We start from the raw sequence: 21,515 nt of genomic DNA, 5'->3' as shown, positions 1-21,515 counted from the left end.
TCTCACCCAAGAGTAATTTCTCCACTTTTAAATTAATTCGTTTCTGCTTGTTAAAAATAAAATTATACAGAAATGAATTGGTTAAACTAGATGAAGTCGGTTAAAAACATTATCCCCCTAATGAGGGCGCCACTGGACGGTCGGTACAGTCATAACAGAACTGATCCATGTAATCGGCCGTACAGTCAGGATCAATAGTAGCAAAGAGAATAGATAGTATAGAGGGGTCCTGTCATAGTAAATTCTGTAGTCACAGTAAATTTACTGCCATCCATCGACACACGACTAAAACTCAAAATGAAAACGTATAAAATTATCAAAAAAATGTGTATATATATGGATAAATGATTTTATTATTTTTATATCATTTTGACCCATGTTCATTCACTGATATCTATGTGTTAAAATTGTTAAATATGAAACGGAGTAGTCACGCCATCTAGCCGAGCATAGGCTAAAGGTGTGTGCGCCATCTATCCGAGAATGACTTTTTCTTGATTTCCGAGGCACGTTTTTTCGTTAGACTTTATTCATCTTATACGAAGTTACATATGTCTTTGATAGTAGTGAATGAAACAATTAACGCGCCAAAAGTATTTGCCACAAAAGAGAGGCGAACAGCGTATTAAACTATTTCTGAGTTCACTAGATGGCGCTGTACTACAAGCATTTTCATTGTAATGTTTACGAGGATTCGTAGCTTTACCTTGTTAACTCGTTTGTAGTCAATAGCACCACCACTTATACAGCTAAATTGGATAGTTGGAATACCACCCGTAGGCTGATGCGTTTACTGAGCTCTTGAACGAACAGCGGCCTTCCTTTTTCTGGCCATACCGCCATCTGTCGAATATTACATACTTTCTGTTAATAAGTTCGACGCCCTGTTTCAACTAATTGCTCACAAGTTGGATTGGCAATCGTGAAAAAAAAACACTTCATTATACGAATTTCCTTTATTTTGTTAAAAAAGGAAAATTATTAAGTATAGGTAGGGTTGCCAGATGGTCGGTATTTGGCGGGATTCTCCCGATTTTTAGCATGTGATCCCGATTCCCGACAAAGTGAAAATTGTCCCGAAAAACAGCTTCAAGTTATAAAACAATAATTTCAAGTTCCGAACTGTCGTCGAGCGAGCGAGCTGACGTAGTGGCAATAAGGTAAAATATCGTTGTTTTAATACAATTACTTTAATCTGAATGTATTTTTTTTTCCCCGACTTAAGTCCCAAAATCCCGAAAGATTGATCTTGTTTCCCGATAATAGCGCCTTTCGATCTGGCAACCCTAAGTATAGGTGCTTAATAAAAACGCAATCTATGCGTAGCGTACTACCTAGTAGTACCTACTAGCGTAGGTAGTTAGGTACCTACTGTGAACGATAGTAATAAGTACTAGGTATGAGATCTACAAAATATCTACTAGGTACCTACTCGTAATATAAATTTCTAAAGTCTGTACCTTTTACATTATGAAAATAATAAAATAATTAAGTGTTCAGAAATAAGAGGATGCCGTTCATGAACCCCACGGAACGTTGTTACGTTGTAATTGTAATAGTAGGTTCTTATTAATAAGACCCGTTAATATTTTTATAGTCACAAATTATAAAAAAAACAGCCTTCCAAGGTGATGCAAAATCAGGCACTTATTTAAGTTAGTGTACATAATTGATTTGCATAATTATGAAAGATTAGCTCGCTTTGTACTCGGAGCTCGGTTACACGCGATGTCTAACAGCTTGACCTGCGAGTTGCGACGCTTTGTTATCGACTTTCCGTCTAGTTAACTATTCTATAGAGTAATTGAAGCGGCGCGGAGTTGTGCTGACGGTTCGTCTAGGTCGTATGAATAGCGCTGGGATATTTAGCCAGAGTTGTCGTTAATAGTGTCCCCGTTGAGGGATGTTGACTTGTGAGGAGTGAAAAGTTTTATGACGGTAGCGATGGCGGCGGGCGGGCGGCGCGCCGCAGGGCGCATGCCCGCCACTGCGCCACTATCGGTGCGCTGCCCCCTGGCGGCTCGCACCGCAGTGAATTGCGTAACAAAGCACACTCGCCTTCAAACGCTACGCCGAAAACTTTCGTCCCGTGCGCGCTCGCGGATTGTACGAGCGCAAAACGACTTAACTTTCCCGCGGCGCGCTTTTCCGATCCTACGCGAAAATTTCAAGAAACTCACCCATATTTTCAGTACACCCAGGATTTCGCTTGCGGCTTTTGTTTTTTTAAGTTTTTCAAGTTGTTAAAGTTTGACTGTAAGTGGAAAAGCATTGTGCGGCAATTTAAAACAGTGTAAACGTTACGTGCTGTGTTTAATTGGTTAAAATTTGTTTTAGTTTGCTTGTTTTGTTTAATTTGGCGAGTGGTAGAAGCCGCCGGTGGCAGCGCTGGTGGGGAATCGATACTGACTGCGGTGGGAGCGGCGAAAGGTAAATTTTATTAGCTCATTGTTTACCAATAAAATGAAACTGTATAGTGTAAGTAACTCTTACTATTAAAAAAAGAAATTGGAAGTAACTTCAAAGCTGCTTTCAACAATGAAAAGTTTTATGTATCAAATAACTTATTTTGAAATAAGTATAATGGCAATTAGGTAATTTTAACGCAAAACGATCGCTTAGAAGCACCGATATATTTTATTACCTAACGTCAAGTAATGTAAAAAGTAATTTAAAGTAACCGTAGATTACCGTGCTATCATCCTAGCTTCGGGCGAACACAACTTAGTGCTTGAGTATTATATTTTACCGAGACACTAAAATTAAACTGGACCGTAAAAAATGTTTGTGTAACAATCTTACAGCTTACATAACTTAACTGAAAGTGGTTTTCCAAATTTGGGATCCAGCCAAACTGATGACGTACATAGTATCCAAAGGAAACTAGGTCAAATAAATGGGCTAACACTAACATTTTTACGTTATAGGTACGCAAACTTGTCTGAAATGCCTACTCGAATAGTACTCTAATTAATAAGCATGAATCAGCGTCTAGCGTGCATAGAACCCACAGCACAGAATAACTAATACTACTACTACCGTACCCACAGTCGTATTATAAAAATGCCTGAATAAGTCATTTTTATTTTATCAAATATTTTGCAAGAATGTATTTTACTATAGTAGGTACACAAACTCATCCCACGCTACGCATCCACGAACATCTCTGGTGGAAACGCAGCCTAAGAACTACTTTGGAGTAGCTATTTTTGAAATTTACCGCTTAACGTGTTGAATACTGAACTTATATTATACCTACTGATGCAGGTTTCAACATAGTCGACTAGGTTTAAACTTCGTTTTTTTTATTCAACTATGAACAGCAAAATAACGCAAAATTGCTATGAAACATAAACATCTCTGTAAGTCTATGGTGGCCCCACTTTATTACCGTCTGTCTCTATCGGGTCGTCTACTTGCACGTAGGATATTATCTAGAGCGCGACACAATATTTTATCGTCTCAATATCGTGGTTTACCCAATAAATAAAACACATTCTGGTTTACAGAAAACAATATTACGTTGCCAGATAAATCAACTTCTCGCTGTTACAATTTTTTGAACGTGGCTTGAAATTGTTCCTTTCTCTATTTCCCAGGCATATAGGGTTAGGTAGGTACTGCGATTCTGTGGTGAATGTAAATCTTTCCTCACCTAATTGCAAACGTTAGGTATGCCTAACCCCGCAGCCAACCCTCGTCAATTAATTATCTCTAGCAAGAACTAGCTCTCAGAATCCCGCTGCGAAGGATTTCTACAAAACTTCTAATTGTACACTCGTACTGCTTGTTAGGCCACAACAATGGCCTGCGGCGAAATGCAGAAATTCTTTTGGTCCGATTTTTGTCCTATTTTTATTGTCTACTAAGAACAGAGGACAAAATCAATTAGGTACTAAACAAAACACTACATGTTATTTAATACTGCCTGCCAAATACTGCAAATGCGTATGAAATGGATCTTGAAGAAGAAGCAAGCGTAACACAGTTGTTAACATCGCACTTTACTCCTTGTGCGAAGTAAGAAAAATCAAGGTAGGTCGTTACCTACCAAAAATCCCAGCCAAAAATGGCAGGATTTTGTAGTCATTAGATGATAAAAACATACAATTTAAGTCATAAATAAATAACCGTAACCGGTTATTCGAGTTTCCAATATTCGGTTATGAAATTTTGTCAAAATATTCGGTTATAATATAACCGAATATTTCGGTTACGTTTATAACCGATTTGCATTCCCTAAGACTAACATACATGTACCTAATTTTATAGGCTTAAAGCAAAACACTATTTAGGCGACAAAACGGCGTGGCTCCTACACCTACTATACATATATGTATACCTACTTATACCTACCTACTTTGACTGTGATAGACGGTAGGCGTATATTTATATGACACGCCCCTTAGTGATCTATGGACCATTTAAAATGGGTACCAATTTCCACATTACTTTCTATGTAATGACAGTAATCATTTGTCAGCTACGTAAGGATGACATGCTATTACCTTAATTGAATACCGGGTCAATATCTTTAATAAGGAGGTATCAGAATCATAGCGAAAAGTTACGAGGCTAGTTATACGTGACTGCGGCGCTGCTTGTCCTATTTGTAGATAACTACCTACATATATGTATGTTTTTGTAGATAATGTTTACAAAAAATAACTAACATTACATTGACATATTTTTTTGTAGTTTCGTTTTATTTTGAATGAATAATATTTAATGTTTCATTTTATTTACAAATTTTAATCAAAAAAATTTCGTTTCTGCGGAAGGTCACAGCATCAACACTATCAACCTTGTTTTTGCGAAAGATATATTACATCTGAGTACCTATTTTTGCTGTCTCAATTTCGAAACAATTAAAAAAGGGACTCACAAAGACGAGATATCATTTGAGTCATAATCACGGGATAACTCTATATCTTTTAATTTTTCGAAGTAAAATTTCAAGCAGATGTTCTCTCATTAGAGACCAACCATTGTTTGTAAATTCCCATTGTGCGCGTCGAGCCTCGTAGCCGGAAGCTCGTTCCGACGGGATTAGTTCAAGCTTTCCGATGCTTTCAAAGCTGACTAACAACTGCTAATCATTTCCTACTTTATTACCTGTATTATCCCTTTGAATTTCATGATGTTTTATACAATGTAACCCCGTAATTAAGGGCAATTATAACTTTTATTATCAAGATCTGTATCTATTATGTGTATCAAACAAAAGCATTGTGTAATACGGACATAGGACTCATGGATCCACTTTATTTATTCGTTCGGTAACACTCAAACTTTAAATTCCTTTAACCCCTTTCGGTCCCATAACACGTGATGGACCCGTCGCTACGAAAATGCTTCGCTACGTACGGGGCAAAAAACGCTACGGCTGTAGCGCTACGAGCGTATCAATCTTCCTTTCTTTTTCGCTTTACAACAAGGCAGGCATTTTCAAATTACGTATTTAATACATATATTATTATGCCACTTTACCTCAATCTCAGTGCGACCCTCTCGAAAAAATTAAAATATTAAAATAGAAGACTTATGCTAGATTGCGCGGTTGATGTCTCAGTATGATAACAAAAACAATTTGGATGCTCAGTCAGTAAGATAGACGTCCGAGTGCTGAGGGCCTACCGCTAACCACGTTCGACGTGTTGCCTCTCTATCACACTTACGTACGAATTTACTAGTGCGACAGAGAGCCAACAAGTGGAACGTGGTTCGCGGTAGGTCCTCTGGTCACTGTCCTAGTACATGTCATCTTAAAACTTAAGTACCTAATTGTCAATAGAGGTTACAGCAGGGTGTCATCTATTGGGCATTAGCATGTCAAGCACTAGAACGTTACATATTATATGTATATATGAAGTGATTTCACTAATATTGAAATCAAGTTGGTTTAAAATTATGCACTTGTAAATAGTCTGCAGGAATGTCGTGGACCACAAATTCAATATCGATTGGCGCACGTCATGATTTTTATACCTTCGAGCTCGTAAAATAGGAATGGGAAATGGACGTATAATGGCTATCGAGCTTCGGACAACACTTTGATTAGCACTTCGTGGTAATAGATAAGTATACACACATATACTTATAGGTTGCGCAGTGCGGCCAATAATAGTTTTTTTTAAATAACCAGATATTGTGTAAAAACAACTTTTACATGCTCTATTTTATTTGTATTACAATTTTTAGCAACAAAAACAGCTCAAGGACAAAAAATATTAATTATTGAAGTGCTTGTACTAGTTGTTGTAGTTTTATTTTAGTAAATTAACATTTACTAACATAATATACATATTTCTAGATTATTATAAAAAATAATAATTAATGTGTAGGTAGGTACTTACTAACAAAACTGGATCAATTATTGTCTGATAATAAAGAAATTTGTATTTTGTACTTAAGTATAAGTACATAGGTTGCACCAGTGTGTGACAAGCTTGCCTATACTTAAAGTACGCTCGTGGTAAGGCAGAAGTTTTAATGGGGTCGCGACTGGCTGTCACTTACCTACGCGCTACGGGGCTAAGAACAAATGCTTCTGGCTATAATTAAATGACTTCGTGCTACCCTACGGTTGCTTTTAAGTATTTATTATTTAAGTATTTAAACTTTAATGCACAAATAAAGAAAAAAATTACAAATGGCGGACTTCATGCCAAAAGGCATTCTCTACCAGTCAACTATTGGGTACAACAGAGACATATGTTGGTGCACGAAAAATTAACTGGGACAAAGGAGATCGTCGATTTTCTTAGGCGTTTGGGCCCACTCGAAAATTGAACGTATACATGTCATATATATAGGAAATTAATCGTTATAATTGCTAGATCATGATGATAAAAAACAGAATCACGAAACATAACGGGAATTTTGAGAAATACTTCAATAAAAACTTGAACATGACAAGAAAAACTTATATACAAAAGCGTATACTACTCACACTATTCTGTAAAAGTGTTTTGACTTTTTAAAAGAAAATAGACAAAGTCTGACATGTAAAGCAACTGAAATCGTATCCGCGTTCAATAAAAAAATATATTTTGATCTTATTCGGAAGTTCATTGTTACTTCTACGGAGAGTGAACAGATTCATTTTAAATCTTCTTTCAACGAAGTAAGGTTTATTTAAGGTTGGCGTTACTTGAAAATATTTGACAGATTAATAAAAATGGTTGCGTTTAGTTAAATAAAAGTAGCATGATATCGTCGTATTCTGAACTCGTTTAAATCTCCAAACTATGTAACTAAATAAAAAGTCAAATTACTATAATTCTTAACTACTTATTTTAGGCATTTTTACAGTCGGTTTAGAATTTAAAAGTAGGTATATATTAAATAAATAATGATTATAATGAATGACACTACTGATATTTTGAATAGTATCGAAACGCACTTATGTCAACTATGACTTATGGCTACCCACCTTATAGTTTAATGCAATGAAATTTTATAACTCCTTAGTGAAAAGAACCTCACGGTTTGTGTGAATTTGAGCGTTATGTCAATGCTAATAAAGATGTTGACGACGGCAAGGCTTTTGTTAATATATAATACATTGATTTACGGAAATGAATAATATAATGTCTTTTAATTATATATTTCTAATTCCCGTTTCATTTTTACCCAATATTATATCTTTTTTAGTAATAAAATGCGTATATTATAATTACTGTAATAGTCTGTACCATATACGCGATGGTTTACTCTGGGCCCAAAATCGACGATCTCCAAAAACCGTGAAGTCGAACAATTAAACATAATAAAATATTAAAAAATATATAAAAATAAATATTAAATATTATAGGACAATTTTACACAGATCGACCTAGACCCACGGTAAGCTCAATAAGGCTTGTGTTGTGTGTACTAGACGACGATATATATATAATACATATATATTTATATATAAATACTTATATACATAGAAAACATCCATAACTTAGGAACAAATATTTGTGACGAACACATAAATAAATGCCCTTACCAGGATTCGAACCCGGGACCTCCTGCTTCGTAGGCAGGGCCACTACCGACTAGGCTAGGAGGCCGTCAAAATGAACCTACATAATAAATAATAAAGTTAAATACTACTACTAAGTATCTGTACAACCCTTGTATATTTATATGTATTATGTTATACATTATATATTTGTCAACATGTTTTTGTCATCTGTGTTTGTTTGTCATAAATAAATGTATTTCTATTCTATTCTATCCTTGTAGTACATACGTATAGCGAAGTTTACAGTAAAGTGGTAAAATAAACAGTTAGAGATACTTAATAAAAAATTATTAAAACGAAATTAAATTATAATACTAATAAATAAATAAAATTAACTTAAAATCCTTATATAAGTACGGCATTACGTAAGGTCTGAGGGGCTACCGCGAACACCGAAATTCGAAAATAGTTCTGTCAGCAGAGAAAAATGCCCGCAATTTGCGAACTTCAATTTTCGCGGTTATAGCCCTGTCCTCATACGGCAAGCCCGAGCAAATAAAACTAAGTATGTTTCACTTAACCCACCTGACCTTATAAAACTTAGTTTCTTAGCCATGGGTTATAAAGTATATCATATTACTACATATTTGATTATTTATGTTGCTGGCCTAATATTTTTGTATATAGCGCCTTGCCCTTAGCTGCCAAGTGTGTTTGCCTGAGAGTTTGACAGCTGTTTGCTCAAAAGTGGATGAATAACAAAAATGTAAACTATCCTTGATTTTTTTATATATGTATTTACGTCGTACGTGCACGCAATGATGTTTACTGATATACTTACATTAGATTTCACCATGAAGGTTGGTTTTCTTGTCTGTGTGTGTGTTGTGCGTGTGTGTATTCTAGGTAGCAGGACCGCCTTTGGAAATTTGCTGCTTTTTTTTGTAGCTACGCTTGTAGCCAATTCCAGCGTGTTCCCGTTTTGTAAAGGAAAGCGACTACGAACAGAGAACCCGCAATTTGGAGCACATATAAATATAACATATTAAAATCTACTTAAATTTATTTATTATAATATGTTGTTAAATCTTTTCTTTTACTTTGCAACTGAGATAACGGGGGATCTCGCGAGAAAGGAGCTTCTTACAGATCTGCAACGTTCTGCAGATGCTATCATCCTCAGACTCGTGTAACGACGTACTTCCCTTGTGCAGTGGTCATTAAAATGGAGCTTTTTATTTCTTCTTATTAGCCAGCATTTTAAATCTAGGTGAAAACTTTTACCACGTATTTTAAAATTTGCGCGAGTGCTGCAATGTTTTCATGTATAACATAATACAAATACTTAGATGTACGCTGTATTAAGGTGTAGCATAGAAGAACATAGATCAGTGTATGTTATGCAAAGCATATAATGTTTTTAAGTATCCATAGTAACAGTAGTATCTTATAAGTCTTACAAATGGGTTCACTTATTACCATCAGGCGAGGCGAAGACTTACCTATTTGCCACCGACATAATATTAAAAAGACATACATAGGTACTAAGAGCAGCGCAGTAAGATGGGAAAGAAAAGCTCTCAATGCCTCCTGGTAAAAACCTACCTACCCACCTTCTTGCTGGTAAAAAAGAAGGGGATTCGACACAAAAAAGAATCGAAGAAAAGCGTGAAGAGGTAACAGACAGATAGAGTTACTATCGCATTTATAATAGGTATTAGCAAGTATTAGTAAGGATTGAAGAACCATATCCACGTTACGTATACTAAATCCATACATAAATGTGTTAACGTACATGAAATGATTGCTACGGTCTAATTCATGGTTTCATAAAACAACTCTTGGAAAATATCGACCGCTGTTTTCCCGGAACAAACAATTGTGTCACAGGCATTCTTTGAGCGGCACACAAACGTATTATCAAAGCATTAAATTATTACCTACTCCATCATTTTCAGTCCAATCATTCGGACGTTTCCACTACGAAACTAGGTAGACATAGCTAGATAGACTCGTAGCTACAAGCTACGTATAACTGTGAATTTTATACCTAATAACACTTGACTAACTAAATAATTTGCGATTTTAACATAATCCACCCTGTAGAACAACATAGACACATGCATAGAATAAAGCTACCTTGCTTGAGGCTTATAATATTAAAAAAAAAATACTTTTTTTACTTATCTTGTTCTCTTTGAATAAGTTCTTTATTTAAACGATGTTTTTCATGCAAGTACTGCACGTACGATAAGCAGGGCAGATTGTATGCACAAAAGATTTGTTCATATTATTTATACTTAACAGAAAACAAAAAGAGATATGTAACTGAGGGGCTGTTTGACTTTTAAATGTGACATTGCGACATATCACACTTAGCCAAATCGCATCGACCTCATCAACATATTCTGTTAAGTAGTAGTCAAATGAACTGAGTCTTTTCAATAGGGCTATGGTGTTCATAGAGAAATAAGCCCTTTTGAAAATACTCCCCTCAAATCTGTGGCTTTTGAAACGCGATAGTAAGAAAGTCCATATTCAAAACCCATGAAATCGCTTTATTGCTATTACAAATCTTCACGACAAGTCTACAACGGAAACACCGAAGGTACCACTCGGCGCTTTATCGAATGTCAGAGTCATTGCATGTTTATTTACATTTTATCAAAAATAGATGCGCAGCGTTCTGTGGTTCAAAGGGACTTAAGTTACCTACGTAATCATGGCATTTAGGATGTTAATGTTGTAGGTTGAAAGGGTTGGCATGCAATCGCTTGGCAGACATGAGCGAGTCGATCGCTCTGGCTAACCAGTATATAAACGCTTCCCGAATATGAATACTTATTACTCATCTTCGGGTCACCTTACATTACTCGATTGGACTCGTGCAACCAAGTGAAGTTCACACGTCCAATGCGCCCGAGCATTGTAGTTGTCTCACTCACTATCCCAATGCTAACGTTCAATGATAGATCTTCATTGCTAAAAGCTATTTTAACACCGCGCAAATTAGAAGTGTGGACACACATGTGTTTCGGAAATAGCATTTCTTTGTTAGCGGATTGGATTGAGACATTGTCATGGAATGATTTATTGTTTTTTTACAGGCTTTGTGTAAATGTCAAGGTTGTTCTTTAGAAATAGCCGGTTTTTACTTATAGGGCGATAAGTCATGCCGATTTTGCAGTTGTAAGTAAATGCTTAAAATAAAACGTCACTCCATTGTGTAGGCAGGTATGTACCTGTTTCTTTTTTGTTACAAAGTATCATATCATATGTGTGCATTCGTGAGTCATATTAAAAAACATAATATAATATAAAATTGATATAATTATTATTATTTCCTTTCTTAATTAGAACCCGCATTTATTGACATATGGATTACATTATTATAATGTAAAACAAGTTACACATACCGATAATAAAAATCGAACCAACAGATTTACGGGTAGTCGTTTTAATTGATGATCAAACCAATTATATAACATTACATGAATATTGTACCCGATATGTTCTGTTACCTCAATTACATAGTTATTTTTAGTTAATCGTCATCGCTACGAGTATTCTAATAGGTAGCTGCAAGAGGTGGCCACCTACGGCTGGCTAGCATTTTAATAATTTATACGGGTAAAAGTAGGTCTCCACGAATCGATTAGCGGCCAAGCTTTAAATGTCAATCGGTCTTGGTACCTAATGACCCGTAATTTTAAGTCTCAAGCCCAGGCAGCGAACGCCTGTTCCCAATTTGGAAAACTTTTTAAAATTTCGTTTTTAGGTAGAACAGGGAGGTTGAGGTAATCCAAGAGGATTTGTACGACTCGTCCGACATGCCACGGGTGCTCCCGCTTTCAGGAATTTCAGTTAGGCCATGTTGAAAAATATCTTATTTACGGTCATTTTATGTGAGCATAGTGCTTTTAAAGTCTAAACTCAACTTTACCTTAAAGTTAATGTGATAAAATAAACAGGAGTAAAAATTTTATTGCAGTACATAAAACGGAATGTTCTTGTTTATTAATAAAAGGCTCACCGTCGCTTTGCCGTCGTCGCGTAAAGTTTAAAGACCTCGAACAAAATCGATACTAATGGAGTAGTTATGTACTACTAACAATTTATATTTATATTTCTCGAATATATCATAATTATTGATTATGGTGGGACGTTGCGTGTTTTTTTTTAATACTTTTATACATGCTAACGCTATTACCATTACTAATTTAGCACCTAATGTCATATAAGTAAATACCGGATAACCGGGACTTTTAGATATGTTATACATAGGTACAGATTCGGTGGTAGAAGTTTATCTGCATGTACATTTACATAAGTAAACGAGACAGGTCTATAAACCAAAATCTCTTTATGAATGAAGAAGGTAGTGAAATGTAATAAGTTCCGCGTTAATATTAAAACACCAGTTGTCACCTAACCCTTGCTACGCGGTCTACGACAATAGACTGACGACTCGATTTGGGAAATGAATTAGAGATTAACTAGATACGATATAGTGAAGATTATCTTTACTATTTCATATCTAGTGAATCTCTAATTCATTTCCCGAATCGCACCGTGATATTCGAGCGTCGAGTAGTACCTACTCGTATCTGTTACGCAGTCTACGACGTAGCTGGGCGTAGTTTAGGTACCCTGTAGCAAAACTGATATCGTTTTACATTATTTCATGATCGCATTAATGGCATATTGAAATCATGGGTCTTATTCCATAAATGGACTTGAGAAGGAAAAGCAAATTAAATATTGTCCTAGATCGAGATTATTCAGATTGATAAGGATAAGCGGCGACTTTTCCGATTTCCTGAGGTGCCGAGTGCCAACGACCATCGTAATCCGCTAAGCTGACAAGCATCAGTAAGCTGACTACGGCGGTGTTTTAGCAGCTATTTCGAATCGACTCAATTGAGGCTTAGCGTGTTACGGTTTGAAGGTCAGGATCAATCTCGTGAAAAACTGTTAAAACACAGTAACGAATTATTAAACTTTGATGCTTAATTATTGACGTTGCAATCAAACGGTATTCCGCTTGTAAATAATTAGGCTTCATTAAATTACTTCCCTCTAGATTTAGTAATGAACATAAGGTCCAGACAACTTATGTGTGTGACAAGAACTGCCTACGAGTTACCAAGTGTTCCTCGCAAAACTTTTGTAATTATTACATTTTCTCAAACATGCAATGAGATATTGATGTTATGTTCCTTATAATAGGCTGCGAAGTATGACGTTTCAGGTGCGGCTAGGACAAAAGGTCGTTAATGGAATTTCATATCTTGCAGGCCTAGGCCGGCAAAGACCTCTTTTTAATTTTCATTTCACAGATATTTGAGCCACAGCATCGTGGCATTCATCCATTAAAAAAAAAACTAGAGGCAGTATTTGCTTTATGGTTCGTAATGACACTCTGCCACTACGCCTATAAACAAAAAAAAACAAAAAACAATGTTTGCTATAATTTGCAGTTTTATTTGTATAAAATCAACATGAACTTAATAAATAATACATTCTATAATTTTATAATTTTAAATTATAAATTTAACTACACAAATAAAATCATTTAAAATATTTCATCTAAACGTTAGCGGTAAAAAGGTCTACTCAAACACGCGTAGTTATATTTTTTAAATTGTTATGGAGGTAAAGTTGAAAAATATTCATTCTGTTTTATTGGATTTATGGTGCGTTGTTAATTTTTTGACTTTAATATGAGTTCCGACGAAATAATGAAATTAATATTAATTGTAATCGTAGGCGTTGGAATTGATTTTAATAATTTGCTGCCTCTGCCGCCAAGTCAAAGACGAAGTATGTATATGGTTGCTTATGGCAATTTCATTATTTGAGAAACTAAGAAAAATGGCTTACAGTTTATTAGAAACAGTTTTGTGGTATATTTTAAATGAATGTAACTACAAATTCGTCAACACTGTGGAAATTATACTTATTTACTCCGGGCATAAAGCAACGATGTATGTGAAACATGATATCAACATGAAAGACTATGTAAACTTATGTGACGAAAACGACAGTCAGATGGATACAAGGCGAAAAAATCAAAGATACATGAAAATATACGGGTAGTAAAAATACACGACTCGTGTAAAACATACGCGTGATAATGATATAGGTACGTGTTGGTTATATTTTGGGTGTACTTTACTTTTAGTTTTTTCTATAAATAAAACTTGGGTTTCGTGGATTTTTTATTTTATTTATTTCATTGCATGTTAGAGAAAAGCACTATACATACCTCGGCGGCAAATGGGGTTGCCCGCGCTCAGACCTATCCGGCCTCGCTTCTCTCGGCCGTCTATATGTCTTCGGCCGGCAACCCCTTTCGTCCCGGCCTCTGTAGTAATGTACTATTAAAGCACGTTCACGTTCATTTCACTGTGAACCTAACAGTCTGCGGCTCACTATAACTTTACAGAGTACACCTACAGTCCTACACTACCGGCTGTAATAATGTAAAAGTATACAGATGTGCAAATTGCGGAAAATAAAAGTTCCAGAAATTTCTGGAAATTTTTATTTTGGAACCGGAAATTTTAAAAATATGAGATGTTTCCTAAATTATACCTAAATTTGTGGACTTTTTCCAATATTGGAAACAAATCTTTCCATCGGCATATTATTAGTAAGTATGTAAAAGTACCTTTACATATTAAATATTTCGTGTACCTATCCATTACTATCCACTTTTATATCAAACGTTAACGCGGCCATGCAATAGGTACCTACGCCGTTAATGAAATTAAACAATAACACAATTTGCGACTTTGGCAGCATAGCTGGCTATTTGCAAACACCATTTGATGCACGCTCCGAGCGAGCTGAGCGACCCAATCATCGAATTGTCGCCGCGAGACATATTACGGACAAACTCGTTTAACACATTCAGGGCCAAGAACCCGACTGTCGGGTACACTGTTCGTAGCGACTACGCGCTACATACGGCGAAACCGTGGCTACGCGCTACGAGCGTAACCCGTAGCCCGTTCCGTGATACATTTTTTCAATATTTACAGCATTTTAGGGTCGTACCCATTTGTCAAAGGTGTATACAAGTTGGTGTCACAAATATGTAAGCTTCCTGAGCCAAATGATGAAAAAGGTGACAAACATTATTTATATTTACATACAATCTGGTTAACTATTCATCCACCAGGAGTGAATTTTGTATGATCCAGTTTCTTTGAACTAAAAGCCATTAATAAACTCCTGTAATATAAGACAGTATTACTTAACTAAGGTTTAGTATACAAATAAACAGCACCCAAGGCATTTAGCCAGTTCCCGTTGACTGATGTTATCGAGTTAACCCAAATCTGGAATGTTCGAGACATTATGCGTCCCTTAGCTGTATCAGGAACGCCAGCATAATTATGAATTAGTAGTCGGCTCAACACATAACTCCTGGCTCGCAGACGTTCGATGTTAATGTGTTTAATTTGTAGCTTCATGAATCTATGAAGCAATATGCAATGATAGTTCTATGTGTGTGTTCGTGTGTCCTGATTGTAAGCAATCATTATTTTATCAACGTAGCGTTTTCCTAGTTGCATTCTAAAGGACCGGGCTCCTTTAGGCTTTATATATTTCTGGTCAATATTATGAGTGAATTGCAAAAAAATTGTAAGTAATTAAGCGCAGTTAAGAAGCTGTGATTAGTCTTAACTTAATTGATTCATTTGTGTAACGAAAATTAACTATGTAGATATGTAAATTGTATTGTATTTGTTGTAATTAATTCGTACACATCTATAATAGTCTATAGCATACGCTAACACACTTTCATGCATATAATCTAATAGAAATGGCTTAACTGTGGTAACACAATGGAATCAATTAACTTTAGACTAATTACAGGTGCTTAACTATGTACAATTTTTTTGCAATTCACTCATATATTTGTCTCTTCGATTCTTTACCCCTAGATAAACCTACTTTTTTTAAGAATATTATAAAATAAAATATAAATTTAATTACAGATGTGGGCAGTTAATCCCGCTCGCTCGTCCATTTGTTCAGGCAGTACCATTATTCTGCCAGTGCCTGTACCTATAAAAATATTACCCTACTTACTCAGTTTTCTGTTCTAGAAACCTTTGTCTTTTTACCGGCGGGCATCGCATTTATACGCGGCACAAGATTTCTCTACCACAGGAGTACGGAGAAATAAGGCAATCTGAATATAGCTGCTTGGGGAGAAATAAATTCTTTGAACGCCAATTTGGGGTCATCCATTAATTACGTCACACGTTTAGGGGGAGGGAGGGGGTCAAGAAAATGTGACATATTGTGACATGGGGGAGGGGGGAGACACAAACTTTGTGACGTCACTTTAACTTCATCAGTAACCGAAATTCTTTTTTAAATTATTTTATTCGCTGTACATTTAAATAACAAGTTTTTAAAACGATAATCGTTTTTATTCTTTTAATTTTCTTTCCTAAGCAGTTTTGGGTTATAAAATTACTAATATTTATATCGTCAAAAATATTTTGATAAAATATTAATCATACTTAGGTACTTACTTAATTCGATTTGGCGATTTCGTAGAAAAAATGTGACGTCACACTAGGGGGGAGGGGTTTGCCAAATGTGACCAAATGTGACAAGGGGGGGGGGAGGGGTAAAAAACCTAGAAATTCGTGTGACGTAATTAATGGATGACCCCTTTGCATGAATGAAAATATGAAACTTTGTTTAACAGTAAACATATTTTTATTATGTATTTCAAGTGCGTGATGTGTAGGTCCACGTAGATCCTATGTTATTCATGTAGGTATATTTTTTAGCAAGTGTTTCTGCTCGAACGGTTTTAAGATTTTTATCATAAATAATATTGGATCGCCTTGTGGGGAGTTACATTAACAATAAATAATAGTCAAAAATGTTTAATATTCATTCGAAGGTTAGCTGTAAGGGTTATAGTGATAAGTTCGCCTTTGTACTTCCATAAAGTGATTACTACTACTACTATTTAATTAATGACTATTTTTTATGATTTTATTCTAAAGAATTACTCAGTACCTACCAGTGTTAACATCATCATTAATCGTTCCTTCAATGTGGAAAATAGTGACAGCATTTGCCTAATGCCAAATAGCTAATCATAAACTCTCCTAAACAATGGAAGCAAAAAATAATAAAGTAGGTATAACGTAGCAGGATCCATAACGATGCAATATAATGGACAAGAGAACAATCATATTACCCACCCCGTAAATCTAAGTCGGGAAACCGATAGAATACCAAAGTTATACGCCAGGATAACTTCTCTACCAACTTCGGCAATAATTCTCTAGTAAATCCTAACCGATCGCCATTTATCACTTAAAACTCTTTCATAACGGTTCTAAAAAAAAGGTATGCTAGTTGTTATTATTTTGAAAGGGTAGTATATTGTATAACTAAGTATACCTATATATACCTACTTAACTGCATATTTTTAGGGTTCCGTACCCAAAGAGTAAAAACGGGATTCTATTACTAAGACTCCGCTGTCTGTATGTCACCAGGCTGTATCTCATGAACCGTGATAGCTAGGCAGTTGAAATTTTCACTGATGCTATATTTCTGCAGTAGTTATGAAGTTGACCCAAAAAAAAAATTATTAAGCTATGAGCTTCATCACATATGTTCCTTGAGTAATTCTAAGCATTTCAAGCCTAGGAGGCAATAAGAAATGTGCGTCTAGTCGGGGAGGGCGGGGTACAAAGATGGCCGCCACCCGTCATCTTTAAAAAAAATCTATTCTGGTCCTGGTGGCCACTAGGGAAAGTTTGGTATCATTTTCGTATAAACCGAAGACGTAGAATTCATTGCCGATATTAGTTTTATTCAGTTTCATAGTAATTTTACAAGAAAAACGTCAAAAGGTGAAAATTTTGGTTGGAGATTTTTGCTTTGAGAGCTAATAACTTTTGTATAGTGACCACGTCTAATAATATCCTTATGCAAAAGATGGTGAAAAAATATATTAAATGACCGCAGCGCGGGTAGCTGGACTCGCGCTAGGCGGCGTTTATCTTACAAAATGGTCGAGTACGAGTATCTGCTTATGTTTACTTTGTTAAATTTTATGGTTTCAAATAGGTAAAATACTTTCTATATATTTTTACAAAACAATTTAATGACCGCAGTATCCGATACACAGACATAATTCTGTGTACTTTAATTTTCTTTTAATGCAGTTGCAACGATTTTTGCAACCTGTCTTTCACCTACAACGAGTGAGCTCCAGGCACACACTTGCGACATAGGGTAAATCTGACCAAACAGGAGTCCATTCACTGTCTTCCATTCTCCAACCTCAAGAAGAAGGACTCTGAAGCTTTTGGAGAGGGACTAAGGCTTGTCCCCAGACATGGACTCCTTTAAATATTGCTCGAAGTGTATGCTGGCGAAGAGCGGCTTCCGTTGGAGGGATATTTTTTAGCTGTCTATCCCTCTTCGTAAATAGATATAGTCTGCATTCGTTGACTGTTGTACAAGGGCTTGAGCTGAAAAATAAAATCTTGGAGTCATTCTTACGTCATTCGGTACAAAATAGATTGTAACTATTTTATATTAAAATAGGTACGCTGAATTTGTATCAAACTAGTTTATACTTGCGGGTCGTAAATTGTTATAATAAATTTCTGAATAAAAGTGTCGATGGCTGATGGCCGTTGGGGCGGAAAGGTTCTCGAGTGGCGACCACGTACCGGAAGGCGCAACGTGGGTAGACCCCCCACAAGGTGGACTGACGACCTGGTAACGCGACGACCTGGCCTGGTAAAGGCGCAAGACCGGTCATTAAAATAAAATAAATAAAATAAAAATTGTTTATTTCAGACTAAGTAAGTCCATAAAAATGTTAGTTGTATTACAAACTTAAAAAAGGCTATGTTAGTTAAAAATAAGCAAAAAACAAAATTAATTTAAAAAAGGTTCCACTGACAGGAGCAGGTAGTAGATATTTTTATTCACTACCTGGTCCTGCCAATGACAACCTCCACCCAGTACTTGGTTAGCGGACAGTCCAGGCGTTCCGCTAACACCCTCAGCATACTGTTGCTGCTGCCACGCACCCGTCTTAGCATCGAGGCAATTCTTTTCCGCCTTATAGCGAAAAAGTCATCCGCCCGCGCCTCGGCAAACATGGCTGATGCACTGCAGTGCTTCGGCAGCCTCAGCAGCATCCTGAGGATGGTATTGTACTGCACCCTTAAGGTGTTATAGGACCTCTGCGTAAAGCTTACCCACAGGCATTGTGGCACTCTTTGGGGGAGGCCTATGTCCAGCAGTGGACGTCCTCTGGCTGATATGATGATGATGATGATACAAAAATTATTAGCTCTCAAAGCAAAAATCTCCAACCAAAATTTTCACCTTTTGACGTTTTTCTTGTAATATTACTATGAAACTGAAAAAAACTAATATTGGCAATGAATTCTACGTCTTCGGTTTATACGAAAATACCAAAGTTGCCCTAGTGGCCACCAGGACCAGAATAGATTTTTTTTAGAGATGACGGGTGGCGGCCGTCTTTGTACCCCGCCCTCCCCGACTAGACGCACATTTCTTATTGCCTCCCAGGCTTGAAATGCTTAGAATTACTCAAGGAACATATGTGATGAAGCTCATAGCTTAATAAAACATTTTTGGGTTATGTACGGGAGCGATGCATAACTGCTTCCAGTATGCCGCTATAACAACAAAATAAAAATACTATGGGCTCCCATACAACAAACGTGATTTTTTTGCCGTTTTTTGCGTAATGGTATGGAACCCTTTGTGCGCGAGTCCGTCCGACTCGCTCTTGGCCGGTTTTATACGAGAGACGTTCTTCACGCGACCTTTATTTAAATACACAAGGAGTGGTCTGAGTTTGAATAAGGCATAACGAGACGGCGCAAACTCGTGATGAAAGGACGGTCTGAAATCGCTGTAATGAATGATAATTATCGTAGTACAACGGCACACAAGACAATTTTGCCTGAAACTATATCCGTGTATGATACCCTTTTCTCGTGAAATTAGAACGTCACGTGGCGAAAACTGCCCGAGGGCTTGAAGTTGGAAAACAAACATTGTTTGTTGTTGTGTTAAATTAATTTTCAGAATAATGCTTCAACCTTTTTTTGTATTTATCAATTTAATTTAAATATTGTGCTTCGTTGGATGTTAATGTGTAATGTGTTGGATGTTTTTATGCGATAAGTGACTATGCCACTGCATTATTATAAAATTTATAAAACTAATATATACATGGATGTAAATAAGTAATTAAGCGGTATTATAGTATGTATAAAATAGCTGGGGTAAGGTGACAGCCGTCATCTCAATACATATTATAGCTTAGAAGTTATAAATTGTATGGAATGACAGCTGTCAGCGTACACAAGCTATGTCAAAAAAATAAAATAAGAAATAAAGTAAATAAATAAATGTTTATTCACGAGTCATGCGCGTGCGTGAATTTTAAATTGTGTCGCTGATTAGTAGTGCAGCTGCGGTCAGAAATGGAATGTTACCCTTAAAGTGTCATATTCCAACGACAGCAGCACTACCATTCATTTTACTATGGAAATTGACAATTACACCGACGCGTTCGTACTAGTAGTGCAGCTGCGGTCAGAAATGGAATGTTACGCTTATGGTGGCTTGTACTTGTGCCAATCACTCGGATGTCTACCTTATAATTTATACTCTATATTTTTATGAACACTCACAAATAAGTAATATCAGCCAATATTGCCAGTGCATATTTAAAACCTAGCCTACCTAAAAAAAATTGACATCTAGAGATAGAGGTACACATATTGTGATTCTATCTTTAAGTTATTCCGATAAATAGATAAATAAATTGCTATTACTAAGAAATCTTCCAGACTAATATGCTATAAAAGGCTGCATGCACATGTACCTACACATGTAGGGCAGGCTTGTTTTTCAACATTACCTGTTTAACGACATCCGATCGCGGCTTCTTCGTCCTAAGTATGTACTTACCAGTCGCGCAACCGAGTTAAGTGCTTTCCAAGGCGACAATAAAAGTGACGTGAATCTACTTAGATCCACGCGTTGAATTTTATATTATATTTATATTCTATAAGTATATTTTTTTTTGTGAGTCATATCTGATGAAAAATAAAATAAAATTGTAACAACTACGTACATACCTACACGAAAGCATTTTTGTTGTTTTAGTACTTATAAAGTTTTTTGGTTGTATCGACTATACAAAATATTGTACCTAAATTAAACGAATAATGTATTCAAAGTCAACATACCTAACACCTTGCTGGTGAGGAAACAACTGGAAATACCTAGTTACATCACAGAAACAAATACGAAAAAAAGCAGAAATAGATGGCATAATTATAATAGGTACCAAATCGATAGTGCTATCGCTATAAATAGTTGGAAATACAAGTAAATACGTAACGTTTCACGGCGGGTCTGAATTTAGTCTTCTCGTTCTAGAGTTAGCGGTATTTCGTATACAAGACACAGTCCCGCCAACTTCGTGATGTGGAAACTTAAAATTGAG

General features: G+C 36.1%; 1 protein-coding gene across 30 annotated transcripts in view; it reads left to right on the top strand.

The window, feature by feature from the left end:
- Positions 1 to 1,731: 1,731 nt before the first annotated feature.
- The window catches only part of LOC134792086 (glutamate-gated chloride channel), a 90,678-nt gene continuing 70,894 nt past the window's right edge, over positions 1,732 to 21,515 (top strand). For 5 of the 30 annotated variants that reach the window (XM_063763242.1, XM_063763236.1, XM_063763243.1 and 2 more), the window contains exon 1: positions 1,739 to 2,430. The gene's annotated coding sequence lies outside the window, so the exon portion shown is untranslated. Of the gene's footprint in view, positions 2,431 to 21,515 lie in introns of all 30 variants that reach the window. The other 25 variants (XM_063763231.1, XM_063763235.1, XM_063763232.1 and 22 more) reach the window with 16 other exon arrangements.

This window comes from Cydia splendana, chromosome 7 (genome assembly GCF_910591565.1).
Source record: "Cydia splendana chromosome 7, ilCydSple1.2, whole genome shotgun sequence".
NCBI lineage: Eukaryota > Metazoa > Arthropoda > Insecta > Lepidoptera > Tortricidae > Cydia > Cydia splendana.
Note: the sequence above shows the minus strand (reverse complement) of the source record. Positions and strands in the feature narration are given on the sequence as shown.